General features: G+C 39.4%; 1 long non-coding RNA gene across 1 annotated transcript in view; it reads right to left on the bottom strand.

The window, feature by feature from the left end:
- The window catches only part of LOC117282673, a 245,500-nt gene extending 222,928 nt beyond the window's left edge, over positions 1-22,572 (bottom strand). The window contains exons 1-2 of the long non-coding RNA XR_004513505.1: positions 22,382-22,572; positions 20,568-20,652 (exon numbers count right to left, since the gene is read on the bottom strand). This is a non-coding gene — a long non-coding RNA (uncharacterized LOC117282673). The remainder of the gene's footprint in view (positions 1-20,567; positions 20,653-22,381) is intronic.
- Between the last annotated feature and the right edge of the window lie 237 nt (positions 22,573-22,809).

Below are 22,809 nucleotides of genomic sequence, written 5' to 3'. Positions count from 1 at the left end.
CAATTGCAGTATAATAAATAATATATATATATATAATATTATCATAATAAAATCAGGAACATTTCAATCGGTATAGACACAGGCCATGACATGGACGACCGATTTTCGACTCACACCAGCGGCAGGAAATTTTTTCTTCTCCATAGAGTCGAGCTGAGGCCAGCTTGCCCCTACACGTTGGGTACCATGGGTTCTTCCCTAGGGTTAAGTACGTGTAGTAAGGTAAAGCTATCCCTGTAACAGGCCATGGAGGCCCATAGATTTGTGAGACGTCGAGGCTCCCATAATTTCTATACAATCCGTTCACAGATGGAGGTGAGATTATTAGCCTTACGCGNCGCAGTGTTCGAGCGAGCGAAGACAGTTCATGACAGCTTGGTACTCATTTCTGTTAGAGGCTGAGCCGAACCCAGGGCCATAGTGCGGCTGGAAAGGTTAGGTAAACTGAAAAATCAAATGATATCATCGGGAATCGAACCCGCCACCTTCCAGCTTGTAGCCAACTACGCTACACCACGCTTAGCGACTTGAAGCCGACCACTCACATCCGCTCAATGCCGAGGTCAAGAATGTTGGAGTTACCCTTTCACTCCCGCATACGTCTTCATGGCGCTGCGTGATTAATTAATTTCAGGGACAATTTCATCATTATTTTACTGTCATAATAACCAAATAAAGTAATAATAATAATATAACGTAATAGTGTTAAATAATATTAATAATAATAATCATGTTAGTTTTCTACAAATGCCCATCCAACCGGAGCCTGGTAAAAGAGGGAGAACAGATTAATTCATTTCTTTAAACTTATAATGATGATGATGATGATAACTATAATACTACTACTACTACTACTACTACTAATAATAATAATAATAATAATAATAATAATAATATAATACTACTACTAATAATAATAATAATAATTCAATTCGTGTTTATTTCCGTGCAAACTACTTAACAGCACATCTAGCAGAGGGACAATTTTTAGATGAGGAGCAGACACTGAACAATGCAAAGTCTCTGATATACCGAGCAGGAATTCGGAGACCAACAATTTCCAGAACCGAATGGCAGAATTTCGAGCCAAAATACACTTGAGTAAGAAAGTGAACAACAAGGCGATGTCTCCTAGTATGTAAAGTGTGCAATTTTAACTCCTCCAGAGCAAGAGAAGAGCTAAATGTATTTGAGGATAGAAACGACCAAAACAAAGGGCCGCAAACCTCTTCTGGATGCGTTCCAGCTTGGCATCAGTTGACGTAATCGAATTCCAGACTACGGACGCATATTCAAGCTTAGATCTAACTAATGCGGCGTACAATCTGAGCATACACTCTAGAGATGAGAAATTGAAAGTAATTCAATTCAGTTCAAACCTTTATTATTTACGTGCCGAATCAACAGTCGCAAGGCCAATTACAGACAGAGCACAGTGTGGATACAAGTAACTACATTATGGACATACACAACATAAAGTCAAAGACAAATTACAGGCAAGCACTGGAGGAAAAACACATTAATGCAGACAAGTAAACAAACAAAAAACGAAGTAATAATGATAATTATATTAAAAATATCACGTGTTCGGGGCTACGCGTTACTAATAATTGTGGATTCTAGATTTGATGATTAGGTTTATTTGACGTCAGTATCACAAATACATCCAATTATAACAGTTCACACATTTTCTGCGTTCTCTCCGACTTCATTTCTCACTCTTTACTTTACTTCTGAACTCTGAACTTCGATTCTCGACTCTGCCTTCACTTCTGAACTTTTGGCTTCAGTTCTGAACTCTGAACAGACGGCCTCTCAACTGCCCTCCATTTATTCCTGCTAGGCGGTTGGGCTAGGAATCGCCTCCGTGGTAACAGTCTATTTAGAATGTCGTTGCCACGGAAATGCCTCCAATAACTCCATCAAACCCCAGAGTAACGGTTCATTTCTTGTTACCAATGGAACGCGCCCCGCGAAGCTCCGCCCAGCAGATGCGCAGAATTCGGCTTTCAGTCCTCTCGTCACGATAATAATAATAATAATTTCATTAACACAAATCGAAGTTTTTATTGAGAATAGAGAAACGTAAAGTATAAATATTCAAAAATAAATAACAATAATTCAATTCATGTTTATTTACGTGCACACTTAACAGCACAGAGGCCAATTACAAAGCTAGCACAAGTAAGTAGAAGGACACAAAAATAGCTAACAAACAAAACACAAAATATGTCAGTCTCAATGACAGCAATAAATTAATAATAATTCTATGAGAAAATTAATTTATTATTAATAGGTGAGGAAAGTAAGATAAGTCTATTTCTAGTAGTTATGCCATTAAGTAGCGAGAAAGGACTATAAGATTACATAAACACATAGAAGTTAATAACAATAAATCAATTAATTCTTGCTCATTTGTGCGCTAACTCAACATCCAAATAATAATAATAACAATAATAATGGCTCTTAGAGAGATAGGATGGGATGGTATGGATTGAATTGGTCTGGCTCAGGATAGGGACCAGTAGAGTGCTCTTGTGAACACGGTAATGAACTTTTGGGTTCTGTAAAATATTGGGGAATTCTTGAGTAGCTGCATAATTGGCCGCTCCTCAAGAATTACTCCGGTCCATGAGTAATGTAATGTAATGTAATGTAAAATAATAATAATAACAATAATAATAATAATAATAATAATAAAGGCTTGTGATGTTGATTTACGAGATACTTGAGATAAATATTATAATAAATGTACTCGTATAGTCCCAGACATAATTTATATTCCTCTGAGACACGCCACTCATTTTTTACTGTGCACTATTTTTATATTAATGAGCGGGAAAACTGGAAACGGCCTTCCATTTAAAAGAAACTGGTTCAGTCAAACTTATCTCGCAACACGGACCATCTCGTACGACCTGTATCACCAGTTTGTCCAGCTGAGAGACTTATAAGGTTGGTACATTTGATTTACCGGTGCGATATAAAGCATTGGCTGTCAGTTACAGGTTAAAAGGAATTAGCTTTTCTTTCTTAACCTTCAGATTCGCATATTGTATAATATTCTTTAGAAATATAATGATAATAAACACACACCTTTATACATATTGTTTGGTTTATAAATGTTGTAGCAAAATTTATACAACAGGCGACTTAGAAACCGAAACAAATATCTTTAAAATATAGCTTTACTTTTTTTACTTTTTTTTACAGAACTCAGGAGTTGTATAGCGAACAATATTTCACTATGCTGCACTGAAATTGTTTGTCTGTGAAATCAGCAAGTCTCTATTCAAATGCAGAGCTAATAAATCTACACAGAGCATTTAAATTAAGAATTTAAGTGGTTGAGATGTATACAAATTACTATGGCTAAGGAAATGAAACAGTTTCCTTGCCAAGAATAAGTGTAGGTGGTTTCTGAATAGACAACATGTCTAGTAAACCACATTCGCTGCAAAAAGAAAAATCTTCGTGCTCTTTTCTCATTCATTAACTTCTTTTCTATTGAGCGAGATTTCCAGTAACCGAAACTATAGGCCTATATCGCCAAATGTTATAAACATACTCCGTGAATTGAGTCCGCAAGCGAACTATACCGACCGAGCGACCGCCGCTTGTCAGTGAAGTTACTACCAAATTTAGCTGATAGAGAGAGTCGCGTAGTCAGCGCAACGGATCCCCATGGCTGTTAATTTCGGGTTTCTAGACCGGAGCAGTTATTTCCTAGAAATAGCTCCTTAATTATCCTCACGGAGCTGCGTGGACGCCGTTGCAGACACAGTACTTCTCAGGAAATCTGGTAGCGCCGGGAATCGAACCCGGACCTCTGGATCTGCAGCCACGAACGCTGACCACTAAACCACAGAGGAGGTCAGCGCAAAATGTAAAGTTGATTAAAAATTACAAACTGGGTGCAACGAAGAAGAAAATGGCCGTCGTGGATTTCGAAGTATTATCATGATATTTGAACGGAGGGAATGGGGAACACCATGAAACGCTGACTCAGAGTGGCCGATGTCCTGGCCAAGATTGGAACTGGGAACCTCCAACATATGAGTCATGCGTTCCTCTGCCTGAGCCTCCGCTCTCCGGATTATTTTGTTAAAGATACGGCTTAAGGGGGGGGGCACGCGCTAGTGTAGTTGGTTGTGGTACTGTGCTACAAGCTGGAAGGTCGCTGGTTCGAGTCCCGATGAGGTGAACCCTTCCAATTCACCTAATCCTTTCAGCCGCACTATGGTCCTGGGATCGACTCAGCCTCTAACAGAAATGAGTACCAGGAATCTTCCTGGTGGCTAAAGGGCGGCCAGCGCGTAGGGCTGACAACCTTACCTCCATTTGTGAGCAGATTGTCTAACAAATATGGGAGCCTCGACGTCTCACAACCCTGTGGTCCTCAACAGGCTGCTACAGGGATATCTTTACTTTTACCGGCTTCCAAGCCAATTTCCTTATAGTAATCATTAAACGAGCGTTAGATATCTCAGCTTTTTATCGCTGCTATTATTATTAATATTATTATTATTATTGCTCTAGAGCCTGTGTTGTGCCTTCGCCAATTTCTTAGTTTCTTGATCTTATACACAGTCGGTAGGACCCCTTGGACGGGGGATCAACCAATCGCAAGGCCGCTACCTACACACAGAACAACACAAACACAGAATAAACGTATACACAGATATCTATGCGTCAACTGGGATTCGAACCCACGATCCCCGTGTTCGAGCGAGTGAAGACAGTTGATGCCTCAGACCGCACGGTCACTGGGATCGGCTTTCCAACGCTATACCAACTAAAAGTTTAGTGGAAAACGAATTCTGAATGACAGAATGAGTGAACATTCAATTGATAAACTTGTGAGATGAAATGACATTAACCTATTTTAAGATTATTTGGAGAATCAGCCCCGTTCAGCCAACGAGACTGGCTGCGGTACCCGATGCTTCCTTATCTATCGGAGGCATTCAAAACTACTTGGGCGGGAAACTTTTTACCTAATTTTGCTCAGAGATCTCCTAGAAACATGAGGATCTTTTACGTTCCGTAAATCCCGGAGGACTTGTTCCCTGAATTTTTCTACCTTTAAAAATTCCACGACGCCCGCCGGGTTTGAACCCGCGTACCTTGAGTCATGAGGTGGGAACGTTACCTCTAGACTACGTAGGCCGCTTATCTATCAGTTAGTACAAATATTATATTTCTGGACATTATCCTTCGTCTTGTTTATTTGAAAACACAATGTTTCGGTGACGATTTTGTTTCCGTCTTCAGGCAAAACCTACTCACCTCTATGGTATGCATCCTGTTGTGTATATTTCACTAAAAGGGTATGATTTGAGGCAGTCCACACAACATTAATTTCGGAAATGAAGAGGAGAGACATTATCTTGTCAAAATCTACTTTATTTTGCTGTTAATGACTTCGCTACATCTTTCGACCTTTATCTGGGTGCTCCACAGGCGTACATGAATAGTTGTATTACTAGGATAGTATAACAATATAGACCCAATATGAATTCATACTGAATAAATGGCGGAACTCAGAAACTAACACCAAGTATTGACTTACGCCTGAGGATGACCCAGATAAGGGTCGAAACATGTACCGAAGTCATTAACAGCAAAATAAAGCAGATGTTGACACGATAATGTCTATCTTATTTATTTTTTGAACTTATTGTTGTGTAGACTACTTAAAATCATATCCTTTTAGAAAACCTACTCCGTTTGGGCCCAATCGATGGAGTTAGTCCCTATTTCCGTACACTCGGCTATGCCACTGAATAACGAATTACCTTCAGTCACGCCACAGTGCCGAGTACAAAAGTGATATAAGATTACTCTGGTCTATTTCCTTTAAAAGTAAACTAAGTTACTCAAGAATTCTTTGCGTGTCAGTAATATGAAAAATTACTGATGAAAACATATTGTAAGTAGTTACTATAGGATTCTGACGATGGTGTATAACACACTGAAATACTGGGTTTCTGGACTTTATCCATCGTCCTGGTTTTTAAGATAACAAATAAAAACACGACGTCCAGTGATTGAGGCTAGCTCTTTCTAACGGACCCAACAGAATAGGTGTTTCCCCTTTTCCTTCACCTGAGGACGGAAACAGATCCAGTTTCCGAAACGTCGTGTTTTTATTTGTTATCTTAAAAACCAGGACGATGGATAAAGTCCAGAAACCCAATATATCAAAACATATTGTCTCTTGAAGAAAGAAGTCTTCTGTGATGTTGCGCCGTGTAGAAATTGTGTTAACCGATGTTTCGGAGGAACGTATCGCCTCCATTTTCAGGGTAGAATTAAAAAGATGAAAATCCGCGAGCGAGGAGCCAGGGTGGACAAGTGCTAACAGCCTAGTATGTTAATTAATAGGAGTGACAGAAAGATATGATTTTCTCTTAAGACATTTCTGCTTTGCTCGTATTCTAAGACAGAATACATAAAAATAATTTATAACAAAACTTGTATGTGCTGGACGTTCCGTAGAGCCACATTTTCTAGCTTAATTTCTCTATTACACTCCTACCGCTTGTTCCACAAGATAAAATATTTGTACCTTTAGGACTACTATAATTCAAGTCAACATTTGTTCAATTTTCGAATCGTATTTAAATATTTCCTCCGATCACAGTGGATGCCAGGTCTAAGTCATGAAATGTCTTTGCTTACTCCAACGCTGGGATCGTGGGTTCGAATCCCACTCAAGGCAAGGATGTCTCTGTGTGCGTTTATTCTGTGTTTGTGTTGTTCTGTGTAGGTAGAGGCCTTGTGATGGGCTGATCACTCGTCCAAGGAGTCCTACCGATTGTGTATAGGATTAAGGAACTGAAAAATAGCCCAAGGCCCAACAAAGAGTAGTAGAGCCATAGATACATCTAATCATTGTCATTAGTTTGCAATATTCTTACACTTTAATATTAATGAAATTCAGCCCAATGAAATGAGTTAGATGTCTTCTGAAGACTTACGGGTCACCCGTGGTTCTCTAATCACAAGTACCACGGCCGGATTATGATTAATGGAAACAAGACCTGAGAGATTGGCAAAAGATTCGCCAGATAAAGTCCACTTTTACACTCAGGCCTAAAGGTTTCACACAAGAAGGCCGCGCCATAGCTCAAGCTGTTAGTCGCTGGCTTCCTACCGCAGCGGCCCGGGTTCGATCCCGGGTCTGCTCAAGTGAGATTTGTGGTGGACAAAGTGGCGCTGGGGCAGGTTTTCTCCGAGTACTTCGGTTTCCCCTGCCAATCTTCATTCCACCAATTGCTCCATAATCACCCTCACCTATCATCTGGGGCTGTTACAATAGGCCAGAAGTGGCCGCAGTACAAGGGACTTAGTCCCACCCCACTAGCAATATAAAAATAAGGATTTCACGTTTTATAATTATATCAGAATCTCCTGGTTTGTATAGGTCCTTCTTATATTTAAAAAAGGTTGATATTTTGAGATGAATGAGTTGCCTAACACGTTTGGCTCCGTTTGACAATATGCAAATGGATCGATTAGTAGTAATCAGAAGTTGGTTCTTGCAAGGGTTAACTCTCCTCAAGCCTCTACAAAAACTGGCTTCTAGGCAAACTTATTTGCAAGTATAATAGACGGCACATGGGATGCTTAATGACAGCGTATTATCGAAGATTTTTTTTACTTTTCAATTTGACTGAAGGTGAAATCGCAAAACGTAAGTGAACTTGTAAGATTCGAGATTTTCACGGCGGTGACTATGAAGAAAGCCGTCTTCTGTGATATGGCGCCGTGTAGAAATTGTTAACCGACGTTTCGGAGGAACGTACCGCCTCCATCTTCAGATTATACAGTTGTGTTTACTCGACCAGACTCAGTCTGTTGCACCTGCTCAAGTTGGTTCGCTCATGGATTTCTTCTTGTTTTATACCCTGAAGATGGAGGCGATATGTTCCTCTGAAACGTCGGTTAGCACAATTTTTACACGGCGTCACATTCCAGAAGACGGCTTTCTTCGTAATTGAATTTCATGACTAACTCTGAGAAAGTTTAATCTTTAATTCAAATAATATATTTTAAAAAAAGTTAAGTGAGTACAGTTGACTTGTTTATCGCAATTGATGCACATAATATTGGTATTATAATCTCGTTTTATTTTCTCTGAAGTTGAGGTAGCTAGCTTCAGCTTCACGACAGATTTATGTAGCCTAGGAGACCGAAATATAGGTGCTGTAGCCACTTTATGTGCTGTCACTGGGTGTGTTGACAAGCAATTAACATTTGAAACCTCACATTAAACTTCATGAAATTCCACTCCACACTAAACGTTCTTCATAGTCAAGAAATGGCGACTACAGGAATTATCTTCTAGTTTGGCAATAAATTGGGGTGTGTTGAGTAGCATGTACATGCCTTATTGAAATTTATAAAATCTGCTCTTCAGACTTCCTTTGGTTGCCTATCACCAACTGCTTCAATAAGAGGATAAAGTAGGGAAACATTTGTGGATAGGTGATCAGGACGGCCTTTCAATGCACAGCGAATGACGTGACACATTATCACATGATGGCTTATTACAAAGTACATCAATATTCCCTTCTATAAAATTGTCTTTGTACTCAATTAAGTCCCACGTAATGAAGATGTATGGGGAAGTGGTGATAAAGCTGAAGACTTGCTTAAACTCAGCACTAAATGGAGACGATTGAACACTTTCAAGTTCCGGCCGTTTTACCCTGTGAGAAAAATACCATTACCCATGGGTTCTGTGGAACTTAATTGGATCTGGACGTTGTGGAAAGGAGAACATTTCTTGCCTCTGCTGGGAACCAAACGATTCTTCCGTCGTTGAGCCTTTAGCTTCGCTTAGTGGGTGGGGGGAGTCCAACTGGGTCCACTCGACACGGCGGTCACTGATTGGCCTATTGTAGCCTGTCCCAGGTGATAATGATGCTGGAGAGTTTGGTGGAATGAAGATTGGCACGGGAAACCGAAGTACTTGGAGAAAACCTACCCCAGCACCACTTTGTCCACCACAAATCCAACTTGACCAGACCCGGGATCGGACCCGGGCCGCTGCGGTGGGAAATAAAACATTAATTTACTGTGACTCGGTTTCAAAAAGGTTGAGAATCACTGGTATATGGGATGAAGCGTTAGGTCCACTTCTTCGGGCAAAATCAAAATTGGGGCTCAAAATCATTTGATCTCTCCTGGTAATGGTAAAAAGTAAAGCTATCCCTGTAACAGGCCGTGGAGGCCAATAGGTTGTGAGATGTTGAGGTTCCCACATTTTCTAGACAATCGGCTCACAGATGGCGGTAAGATTGTGAATCTTACGCGCCGGACGCCCTTTAGCTCCCAGAAAGATTCCTGGTACTCATTTCTGTTAGAGACTGAGTCAACCTCAGGGCCATAGTGAGGCTGGAAGGATTAGGTCAATTGAAAAATCCAGTGATCTCATCGGAATTGAACCCGCGACCTTCAGCCTTGTAGTATAGTGCCTCAACAACTACGTCACTTCGTGACCCCGAATCTCTCTTAGTAAGAGTTCATTTATTTGATAGGTTTATGTTGATTTATTTAACTCCTCTGTTTCAATCAAAGAGTACAGTAGATTTGGTCTTAAAGAAGGACATATTTCAGGCACGCATGATCAAGACAACATGTCAAACTGCAACGAAATTTGGAGCACAAAATTAAACAGTCTCCGCCGTTAAATACCAGATTTGGAACTTTTGCGATGACGAAAATTTATACTGTAGTCTTCGGAATTGTGACACCATACATTTATGGAGGTGGTTACAAATATTTCACGGTATCACAACTCAGAATACTACCACCCAAACGGCTTGTTAGAATTCATATATTTTGACTGTCAATCTTGTTTTCTTCATTGTTGTCTGTTCTTTCAGAAATGACACACACGGTTATTACAGAGATGACTTTGAGGGTGGTGGGACAAGGCCAAATCTCTGAGCAAAGTGAAAAGTGAGGCTCAAGATCACGGAATTTATGTTTTTATATTCTACAAATTTTGGTGTTCAGTGTTACTTGAGTTATTGGATTTGCACTTCTGAAAGCTGTGACTTTGAAAATTATGGTCCTCTGGGGTGTAACGACGTGTAATTTGGAAAAGTAGGGCTACGATTCAAAGGAACAGGAACAGTCTCAGTGTCAAGGAGTAAGTCAAACACGACAATAACAATTATTATATTTCAGAATCCCGTTGCATTGAGGCATTGTCCTTATTAGTAAAGCATCCGTCAATAATGCAACAATATTTTCTTAAAATATAAAAGATATTTAAATTATGTTTCTCACTAGAAATGCATCTTGTATTAAATTAATTTAATTTAAATACTATAATTAGCACATTTAGTGAGAAACATACTTTATATATCTCTTATATTTTAAGAATATATTTTTTGCATTATTGACGAATTATTTAATAATAAGGAGCAGGCGGCAAAGAGAAGCGACCTAACTAAGTAATTAACTTACCGACTAATCAACCAACTACCTCCACGGAGCTAAGCTCTTCTTCAGAAGCCACCAGTCGTTCACATGCTCAAGAATTTCCGAAATTTCCTTATCCTGAGCCAGGGCCGCGCCATAGCTCAAGCGGCTAGTCGCTGGCTTCCCATCGCGGCGGCCCGTGTTCGATCCCGGGTCTGGTCAAATGAGATTTGTGGTGGACAAAGTGGTGCTGGGGAAGGTTTTCTCCGAGTACTTCGGTTTCCCCTGCCAATCTTCATTCCACCAATTGCTCCACAATCACCCTCACCTATCGTCTAGGGCTGGTATAATAGGTCAGAAATGGTCGCAGTACAAGAGCCACCCCAATAGCAATAAAAAAATAATAATATCCTGAACCAGTTGAATCCAGTATAAAACATTTCATTTTCTTTCTCTAAGATTAATTTAATAGTATCATGCCACATACGTCTGAGTCTTCCGATTGGTATACTTCCTTCTGTTTCTCCCATCGAAGCCCTACAGGCATTCCTATTAATCCTCATGCGTGCTACATGCCCTATCCATTTCATTCCCTTTGACACGATCATTCTGATTATATTAGGCGAAGAGTACAAATTATGGGACCCTCTCTCTTCCACATATTTCCAATGTATAATTAATGTCATCATCTTACTATCCCACGCGATCTAGTCTAAGCTACTGGGATCGTAGTTAAATAACTAAATATAATCTCTTCCGCCCAAATAATTCCCAGTTCATTAAACGCATATCATACGACTATATATATATATATACATACTGAGCTAATGATAGTATCGTTAAATAAATGACAAGTAAATAATTACATAAGCCAAATATTTCGTTTTCCTTTTTGCACTTAGTTATAGTAAAATAGAATTCTTTAACGAACTTAGTACGCTGTTATCTAGAGTTGTTGACATGCGAGAAGTGTTTCAACCCTCTTTTACTTTTTTTTACGATGACACTCTGCTAGATATCACATGCAGAAACAAACTATCTCCTCTAGGATCTCGATCTCAGCAGAAAAGTGTTTTGTTTTTGTTTTGTTAATGTGGATGCAGAAACCGGGTGTTCATATCAAGTGAGCCCCTTGACACCGCTCCGTAACACGGCCACAAGTTGAGGATGAAGGAGACGACCTTCGGAGGCAAAGGGCGGTTGAGGAATATGTTAAATACAGCAGGGATGACACGTGAGGCTGGGCACTGGGCTAAAAGCCCTTCACTTTAAACAAACTATATGTTTCGGAATGCCAAGATAATACCTGGATTTTCTCCACAGTCCAAGGAACCGGGCTTAGCGACACAGAGCTGTTGGATGTGGAACTGATTAGCTAATGCAGAATACTATTCATTTTAATGTTTCTATGAACACACTAATAATAATTATTTTTTCCATTAAACCGAGGAAAGTCGTGACTAATTATACAATACCGTACGCCATGGATTAATTAGGAACTGCACCTTTCAACGGCAACTTCACATACCGGCAGTTCACTGAGATTGAATTAGCCTACTTTCATCATTTCGTGTGGCACGCGGTAGCGTAGTTGATTCAGACACTATGCTACGAGCCGGAAGGTCGCGGGTTTGCTTCCCGATATATTGGATTTTATCAATTGATCTGATCCTTCCAGCCGCAATATGGCCCTGGATTTGACTCAGCCTCTAACAGAATTGAGTACAAGGAATCTTTCTGAAGAGTAAAGGGCGGCCGGAAAGTAAGGATGACAACCTCACCGCCATCTGTGAGCCGACTGTCTAGAGAAAATATGGGAGCCTCGACGTCTCACAAACCTATGGGCCTCCTCGGCCGGTTACAGGGATAGTTTTACTATTTTCTTACCTTAATTTCCTTCTTTCGTAAAAATAAAAGCATGTTTATGAGGTCACCGTGCTCTCTATGTGTCTATGTGCCTGTGCGCCTGTTTATCTGTGTATCTGTGTAACCCCCACATTAATATTTGAATGTCTGAATCAATCTTTACGAAGCTTAGTATAAGTATCATGGCACCTGAACCCATCTGACCAGCGTGCTTCGGAAGTCCCTCTCAGCTGTCTGTGCCCCTACGTGTATCCCCGCTTATCGTTCCTAGGCAACGGATCTCTTAAGTGTATCCCTCTTTTCGGTGCTAGACAACGGCTCAGTAAACATTTTCACGCGGCAACGAGTACATTTTCTATGCGGTCCGTGCCGTATCAAAGGAAAGTAGGCGATTAGTTCTTCCCAGAACTTCTTGTTCAGACCATAAAGACAATATTTTAGTATGAAAGCGGTATATCAACGTACTGCCAGAAGCAATGAAGCTTATACGGCATAAAGCTTGTCTGAGAAGTAGGGCCATCTGTGATTATAACCGCAATATCTTTACATAATACAAAGGTAAATTCCCTTTCAGACGGTCACGGTAGCCGAGCGGTCTAAGGCATGCACTGTCTTCCCTCGCTCGGAGGGCCGGGATCGTGGGTTCGAATTCCACTCAGGGCATGGATGTTTGTGTGCGTTTTCCTGTGTTTGTGTACAGGTAGAGGCCTTGCGACGAGCTGATCACTCGCCCAAGGAGTCCTACCGTATGTATAAGATCCAGTAAATCGAAGTGAACGGAGAAGTTCATGGAGGTAGGCCTAGGCCCACTGGGGCTGTAGTGCCAAAGAAAAAAAAATCCTTTTCAGGCAACTGGCCAGTTCTGAATAATTTCAAATTTCAACAAAGATTTTGCAATAAAATTTTATTCCAAATTTAAATATGTTTCCTATTCCTTTCATTCCATCCACCCATAAATGGCCACATATTATAACCACTAGCAAAACAGCCCCTTTTGGACCACAGGGTTCTTTAGAAGATTTTGCTAGAATTGTCTATAGACCATCCGGTTTCGTTACTTTGGATTAGAAACAATTATTATTTTTCCAGAACAAGGACGTCAGCCATGCGTCTAACCCCCAACTTGAAGGACCATGACCCTGTATTTATGTACCCCAGGAACAAGGTGGCTCAGTTATAACCCCAGGCACAAGGTTCCCTCTTCTTCACCTCCTACGACTCACAGGGCTACGGTGGAGGTATTTGAAACCGCCTCCACTCGGGAAGGATTGCATATAAGGAAAAACATTTTCCTTAACGTAACATAAGGCCACGCCACAGCTCAAGCGGTTAGTCGCTGACTTCCCATCGCGGCGTCCCGGGTTCGATCCCGGGTCTGGTCAAGTGGGATTTGTGGTGGACAAAGTGGCGCGGGGGCAGGTTTTCTCCGAGTACTTCGGTTTCCACTGCTAATCTTCATTCCACCAATTGCTCCACAATCACCCTCACCTATCATCTGGGGCTGGTACAATAGGCCAGAAGTGGCCGCAGTACAAGGGACTTAGTCCCACCCCACTAGCTATAACGTAACATAATCTAGCAAATCTGTTGAATAATTCTCTGAAGGGAGCGCAAGGTCCGTGCTAACCAGTACCAGTTCTTCGACGCGGATCATTTCGGAACATTTGACTCTGCAATAATGATAATTCCGTCACATACAGGTTCTTATTTCCTTAGCGAGGTATTACCTTCTGCGCGTATGTGACTAGTCGATCCCTCGAATGTAATATAAATTAGGGCTTAGAGCACTTCAGTTGTTGTCGTTGGTCGTTTGGAACTTGTCTCCTTAATTGGACTGCGTTTCGTTTGTGGACTTATGTTACGAAGACATACTTGCATGTCAAAATGTTCTACTGTTCAGAATGAAACATGCAATAAACAAGTATTAACTAACCAACTTCACAGTGCAGTCAATAGCTACTCAACTATTCAAGAAATTAATTCTCTATGTAAGGCAAAGTTTCATTGTCGTGAATGAACCCTCTCATGTTCCACGTCAATCCAGTTCACAGCCTGTCCTATACAGTGTGTCTAAGATTCGTTTTTATCCCACTTTCCTTATCTTGAAAAAATAAAAGGAGGCTTATGAGATCACCTTGATGTCTGTCTGTGCCTCTCCACCCTTCTGTGTATTCACCCAAATCGTTTAGGCTTATGAAATCACTTTTCTGTCTGGGTGTCTGTGCATTCCTCCAAGTATTTTGTTTTCTATGCAGTCTGTGTCGTGTCAAAACAGGCTTATGAGGTCACCTTGCTGTCTTTGTGTCTGTGTGTCCCACCCTAAACTGTGAGGCTTAAGACATCACTTTGCTCTCCGTCTGTGTATCCCACATAATTTTTGTTAGGAGGCTTACGAGATCACCTTACTGTCTGTGTGTTTATTTGTGTGTCTCCCTAATTTTTCGTTTTCTAAGCGGCCCGTGTTGTAATTAAGGAAAATAGGCGGTTAGTTCTTCTCGGAACATTTTGTATAAGAATTATCATCCCGTCCATAAATTATTTTTACTGAGATGAAATAGTTTGGAAGTCAGTATTCATGTTCGGAGTAACGGGCGCGTTTGCAAGAATAACGCTTACAGCTCGTGTGCTGACAGTGATTTTGGATTAACGTGGCTCAAAATCGTATTTCTGTGAAAAATTATGATGCTTTTCCCTATTTCATGTTCTGTTAGAATTTTGTTTTCGGAGTAGTATTATATTACACAGTTGGATCGTGCCGAAAGCAACAATAGATATTTCAGGGTTAGCAAAGTATGGTCAGCGGTAGGATCCTGCCCGCGACAGATTTTTATCCAACCCATGGAGCTATGTGAAAATTTCACTATAACACCATTTTAATTTACGAGTATTTGAACACTTTTTTCAAAATTAAAATTAAGAGGCTTGCCAGCAACTGCAAGCAGCACCATCTGTCCCTCTAATATGGTAATTAATTGACTTCATTGCGCATATTAAAATTCCACTATATTATTTTTTTAAAAATATTATATTTGTCTCTTTCCGGTGCTACAAAATAGTTTCAAACCACAAACGGGTCCTTCGGAGACAAATTTTGCCCATGCCTCGAATGTTTGTGAAACTGCAAATGAAAATTAGAAACAACACAAAAATATAGTTTAAGTGATTCCTGCATTAGAGGTTATTTAATGGTTACTGAAGAAGGGTTGTATTATAAAGCGATTGATAAGGAAAATTTGCTACGTTTTAAAACACCTTGTACTACATGTTGGTGCTAGAAATATAGGATATAAATAAAACTGAGAACTAAAATATATGTCACAATTCAGGCAAGTGTCTGACTGTCGTACAAGAAATATATGCAGCACAACTTATGTTAAAATTTGACTGGTTAACAAATTGTGAAAGGGAGGGGGAACTTATGAAAGGGAACCATTCTGTAGAAGTTCCATACCTGTTCGACTCGAGAATAGTTTTGCTCGTATTTACATTTCCACCGCTCCTTAAAAATTGTGTCATGTTATTACAGGCTTGAAGCTAAAATCTATTGGGCTTATATCTGGAGGTAAAAATGATGGTGATTCTATTCAAAATTTAATCTTGTACGACCAATTTGTGAGATTAAATGGATGACAGCAAGTTACAATTTGTGTAACGCGAAACTGATAGAATTACGGTTGTATTACAATAAACTTATCTTATGGTGCATACATACTTGATGTAAAATACCGGTTTATGATAATCAAGAGTGGAAAAATACACTCATTTGGTTCTATAATTTCCGCCTCGCTTTCTTTTTTTTCATTGAGGTAATCTCTGGCCAGACCACTTCTTTCGACCTCTGCAATAGCAGCATCTCCAGAAACCAGCTACTAAATTTTACAACACAAGTCTCAGATACAGCATAATCCTTTCTCGATATTTTCCTCTCCTTAAGCAGTGCGATTAACTTCAGTCTATGCATTGCTTACATGCACGTATACTGAGTGGGTAAGATTTGATAAGGCTTTATATTTGTTTTTTGTTAAAATTTTTCAACAGCCTCCAAATCCTGTCCCTATCAGACAAATGTTTATAGCAGCATCCCTGTCTTGTGTGCACCCTTAGGCAAGGAAAGCGCTGGTAAACCATAGTTCACTATGACAGAATTTGATTCTACTTACTTACATACTTACTTATGGAGCTAAGCCCTTCTTGAGGAGAAGCCAAGTCTGCAACTACTCAAGAATTTCCCAGAATTTTATGGAACCCTAAGGTTTCACAAGAGCCCTCCACTGGTCCCCATCCTGAGCCAGATAAATCCAATCCATACCATCTCATCATATCTTTTTTAAGATCCATTTTATTGTCCACCCACATATGCCTTGGTCTTCCCAGTGGTCTCTTTCCTTCTGACTTTCCCAACAATATCCTATATGCATTCCTCTTCTCAACCATTCGTGCTATATGCACTGCCCACCTCATTCTCCTTGTCTTGATCGTTCTAATTATACTTGGAGAAGAGTACAAGTTGAATTTAATTCTTTCGCGATAAAAATTTTTTGGAATTCATGTTTGGTGCGCCTTTAAAAAATGTATAGCCCTTGTAAATGTACGTGTTGCACCCCCGACCCTGGAGAAGCTGAATGTCGTAACGATTAGATTACAATTTATGTAGGTCTATTTCTTTCATCGTCTGATCAAGAAGCATCTACTTGTATAGAGTCCTGAACTCTGTTTTCATTCATTATTTACTATTGCAACTTGCTTTCAGATATTTAGGTCTATATCTACTTTGCTTTGTGGTTCTGAAATGTAATTCATCAAAATTCTGTCATATATTTTGCTGCCTATTAAACTATGTTTCAAGGACAAGGTGTAGATATTTCTGTACAAATGAGTGTAATAATCGAATTTGTTTCTCTGAATGTTTGTGTGAATTGTTGAGTTTTATGACATTTTTATATTGGATAATGTTCAGAGCATACTACATAAGCTATTGCAAAATCCTGAGTACAGTTATAAAAGAGGTTAAAAGGCAGCATTACTGTAGGCTTATGGCAAAATCGAATAATCAGATTAAAACAATCTGGAATATAATAAAACATGAAACAGGAAAATCACATCTGACTGAACAGATACCATCTCCTTATAAGTGATGAAAAAGTTATGGACCCAGGAGAAATTGCAGATGCCTTAAATACATTTTTCCTAATGATTACAGGAAATCTAAACTTGCATCAAGAAGTGACAAATAATGCCATTTCATTTTTAAGAGAGGCATTTCCTAGAAAATTCTCTGGTATTAAAACCATTCCAACCACTGAACTGAAATAAAAAGTATAATACAGTCCCTCAAAACAAAAATTCTTCAGGTTATGATGGAATAACAAGTAAAATTTTAAAAATTTGTGCATCTCTAATCAGTAGCCCATTAACTCACATCTGTAATCACTCACTATCCACAGAAATCTTTCCTGGCCAGTAGTAAGACCACTATATAAAAAAGGGGACAAGACTAGTATATCAAACTACAGGCCAATTTCACTGCTAACTACTTTCTCTAAAGTATTTGAAAAAGTTATGCATAATGGGTTAAGCCATTATTTTCAGAGTAACAATATACTAGTCCCAGGACAGTTTGGCTTTAGGACAGTAATTTCCATTGAAAATGCAGCTTTTAAATTAACAGACACTGTGTTGAAATCTATTAATCAAACAATGCATGTTGGTGGAATATTCTGTGACTTGGCAAAGGCTTTTGACTGTGTAAATCATGAAATATTATTAACTAAATTACATTCTTTTGGCATTCAAGGAACAACCTTAGTTGGTGGAATTTCCTACCTAACAGACAGAAAACAAAAGACATAAAAAAAGAAAAACAAAAGAAATAAAATCATCAAATTCAATCAAAAGTACCTACTCAAACTGGGGAATAATAAAACATGAAATTCCACAGAGGTCAATTTTGGGGCCTTTGCTTTTCATAATTTATATAAATGACCTCCCTCCTACACTAAGGACCTCATGAATACCTATAGTATTTGCAGATGTCACTAGTGTTATAATTTATGGTAAAAATTTAGATGATTTCTGCATGTTATCAAACAAGGTTCTTTCGCAAATGAGTAAATGGTTTTCTGCAAGCAAGCTGTCCCTGAACATAGAAAAAACAAATGTAATACCATTTATAACAAAAAAACTCACCACAGTATCCATTAAACATTTGATATAATGATAAATATATAGAAGAGAGAGTAAACACAAAATTCCTTGGCTTGCAAATTGATAATCATTTCAACTGGNATATATATATTCATTAATAAACTTAATTACAAATAATGAAGAACATTTTCAGACGAATGCGAATGTACACAGTGTTAACACAAGACACAAACACTGTCTTCATAAACCAATTGCTAACCTCTCGTGCTTTCGGAGAAGCACATATTATGCTGGGATCAACATTTTTAATAACCTGCCATCTGATCTCAAAGGTCTTATGAATGAAGAGGCACAATTTAAAATAGCACTGAAACGATACTTAAATACACATTCATTCTACTCTGTTGATGAATACCTATTGTCTAGAAAATAACTTATGTATCTTTAAATAGCCTTGTGTGTAGTCACTGTGTATTCTTGGTTTCTGTTGTGTGAGAACTCCATTGGGACTGTACATATGTTTTGTATTTATATGACATATTCCACATCCTACAGTCATTTTGACTAACTTTGGATCCATGGAATGCAATGCTATTTTATGTTATGTTACGTTATGTATATCTTATCTAGGGCCAGAAGGAAAGAACCACTAGGAAGTCCAAAACGTAGATGGGTGAACAATATTAAAATGAATCTTAGTGAGCTAGGATGGGATGGTATTGACTAATTGGGCAAATCTGGCTCAGGATAGGGACCAGTGGAGGATTTTTGTGAGCACTGTAATGAACCTTCGGGTTCCATAAAATGCTAGGAAATCCTTGAGTTGCTGCACAATCGGAGGCTACTCAAGAAGGGCTTAGCTCCATGAGTGAGTGAGGCTTACACAATTTTCAGACGTATGTGCACCAGCCCTTACCTGACTGAAAGACACCAAAGGCAGTACAGTCAACTTTGGAAGAATTATATACTGATCTATTAACTGCACCAAAGACAATGGGCAACAACAACTTTTTATTTGTGGTTTATTTAAGGATGTTAAATAGTTGCAGAAGTTTTATAATGTCGAATAATGGAACAGGAAGGAAAAATCAGTCTCCTACATTAAGAAGTGTCCCAGTATTCCTTTGCCCTAAGGCTTTCGACATGAAAGGAACCCAGTGTATAGCTTTGTACGTTTTTGGCATTACAATAACCAGAAGTTGCAAAAATTGTCCTACCAGCTTCGCCATATCTATATGTCTGTCCGTCTGTCCGCAAGTATTAACTCAAAAACCGCTCTACAGATTTTAATGAAACTTGATGCTGGTGCTTATCTTTAAAACTGGTAGACACTTTTACATTTTATTTTAACTTGAGCATTAGCCTATCCACGTGTGGACCCAAATAGGAATTAATTAATGAAAGTTTAAAAATGAACACCTACGCATATTTTTGGGTCCATGTCAAGCGTAACTCGCTGTTTGTCTGACAGAAAAATATTTCGGAAAGAGCTCTAAAAGCAAATTAAAAGCACACTTCATGCGCTAAATAAAATTCAAGTCTTACGGTTTTCGAAATATTAAAAAAAAAAAAAAAACGCGAAGTTTCCAGAATACGTTTACGCTATGCCTACAGTTTATAACTTGATAAGCCTGCTATATTTTGGACTATCCCATTTTATATTCTGTATTAAACTGTGGCTTTGAGCATGAAAGAGTTGAACAATATGTCTAAGTGCGCATTTTCTAAAGCTCCAGCAATTCACAATTAAGAGAAACTACCGGTTTTTGTATGCTGCCCTGTTGACATTAGAAATATATAGAGCACAAAATATACATTACAGAGAAAATAACGAAACATTATACATGCTCATTGAGGAAAGAAAGACTAAATATATTTGCGAGATGTTTATCCACTGTACAAGAGCCCAGGAATTCAGCTTTGTTGTCTCTTGTTATTTCTTTTTAACTCAGATGCCCTTTGCCCTCAGGTAACCTGCTACATCAAACAGGATGCATTGCGAACACAAGAACTGCGTCTAGTTGAACTCACATTCACACATGAGCGGCCACACTAAGGGGTAAATATTTAGTTGCAAAAGGAAGCGAGGGAGAAAATAAATATTGCCTGTTACTCACCGATGTGATGGTTAAGGGCACTCGATCCAACAGGCTACATACATCCTATCTTCAGGCAGGGATATGCCTATTGAGATTACACTTTCTGAAATTAAATACGAAAGAATTTTTGCAGAAACTAATATGATGAAGGATGAAGCTAAACAGGAACAAGAATTGCCCGAAGGCACTCCAGCTGTAACTGATATAGGAAAGGTAAATTTCCCCTGCCTCTATCCACTACTTGAAGGAAATTCTTTGCTTTCCAGACCTCGGCACTAAGTGGAAGTGAATAAGTTTCACGTTCTGACCGCTTTACCCTCTTTCGTGTTGCTGATTTTTTAATACGAAATGAAAATGTTTCATATATTTTCACAAACACATCTCTTTAGGCCGTGTCATAGCTCAAGCGATTAGTCGCTGCCTTCTCACCGCGGCGGCCCGGGTTCAATCCCGGGTCTGGTCAATTAGGATTTGTGGTCGACAAAGTGGCGCTGTGGCGAGTTTTCTCCGAGTACTTCGGTTTCCCCTGCCAACCTTCATTCCACCAACTGCTCCACAATCACCCTCACCTATCATCTGGGGCTGGTACAATAGGCCAGAAGTGGCCTCAGTACAAGGGACTTAGTCCCACCCCACTAGCAATAAAAAAAGATAACTAATACAGTGTAATTAAAAGTAAGTAAGTAAAGGTATCCCTGTAACAGGCCGTGGAGGCCCATAGGGTTGTGAGATGTTGAGGTTTCCACATTTTCTAGACAACCGGCTCATAGATGGAGGCAAGGTTGTCAGCCTTACACACCTCCCGCCCTTTAACCCCAAGAATATTCCTGATACTCATTTCTATTAGAGGCTGANATAGATGGAGGCAAGGTTGTCAGCCTTACACACCTCCCGCCCTTTACCCCCAAGAATATTCCTGATACTCATTTCTATTAAAGGCTGAGTTGACCCCATAGTGCGGCTGGAAGGATTAGGTCAATTGAAAAAATCCAATGACCTCATCGGGACTTGAACCCGCGACCTTCCGGCTTGTAGCATAGTGCCTCAACCAACTACGCTATCATACATTGTAATTAAATAAACAAAATATAGACAATAGTTTTATTGAATTCTGTTATATTTAACATGCAATCTAAATAAAGCTTGCTGTACTAAAGAATCACACATTATTGCACACACTGTAGGACTGATCTACACGAGTGGCAATGTTTACCTTGCTTGCCGACTGCACCGCAAATGCCTAGCACAGTATATTTGAAAGAGACAACGAAACCCACAATCATACGCAGCCAAGCGAAATGTTACCTAGCTCAAAAAAGCAGGAAAACATCAAAGAAACAAATGATATTTTACAAAACGAGAAGGAAAACAAGTTGGCAGACCGAATGTAATATTGTTAAATATACCAAAGTATCTTCATTTGAGATCAAAAGCTGTAATATGAGTCACAGAAACGCATTAGCTCAAGGGCTATACCCTGCCCCCCTCCGTCACTTCAGTTGGCCTTGTTTATGTTCCTAAACAAGACATAAGTAACAGTCACATTTGTTCCTTTACCTTTTATATTTTTCCGCTAGTAAAAGAGAGATCAAAGACTGTGAGAGATATCTGTTACAATGGCTTAACAAAAGCTTATATCTTGAGGCAAACTGTGTTTTATATAGCCGGCTTGTGAAACGCAACTGCAGTGTAGAGAAGGGAGAAAACTTGCAAGGCTTTACAGACCTTGAAATATTCTGCATTTCACTGTTTGTATACTATGGTCATTCTTTCTTAATCAAACAAATAAATAAACAGAATAACACGAGAAACCCAGAAATCTATATGCTTACCTTGATTCAAATTCAATGCAGTCGCCTTGAAATTTGTGTGCCATCTCACTGTATAAATTACACTCTTACCGACACAGCGAGTTTATTAGGTTATGATCCTCACTATAACCGGATGTCCAGTTCGACATATAAGGTGATTACTTCGATATCTCTAGACAAAACCACACGCCACAGAACAGAGAGGGAACATGATACTTTCTACGCGGAAATGGAGACGAAGGGAAGTTCGAAAAGTCGCCGCTAGGACAAGCTATAATAATCAGATCTAAGCATTTTGGCTTCAAAATGTATCAAGGTGTACAGAAATACAACGGGATTCATATTGCTTCACTAAAGGAATAAAGCAACAATCGACGCCATGGAAATGCCCACAATCGCTAAGCACAAAAAGAGCTCGGAAGGTCCAAAGTTCAGCAAAGAACATGCTC

Source organism: Cryptotermes secundus, unplaced genomic scaffold (genome assembly GCF_002891405.2).
Source record: "Cryptotermes secundus unplaced genomic scaffold, Csec_1.0 scaffold70, whole genome shotgun sequence".
NCBI lineage: Eukaryota > Metazoa > Arthropoda > Insecta > Blattodea > Kalotermitidae > Cryptotermes > Cryptotermes secundus.
This window is presented reverse-complemented; position numbering and strand designations above follow the sequence as displayed.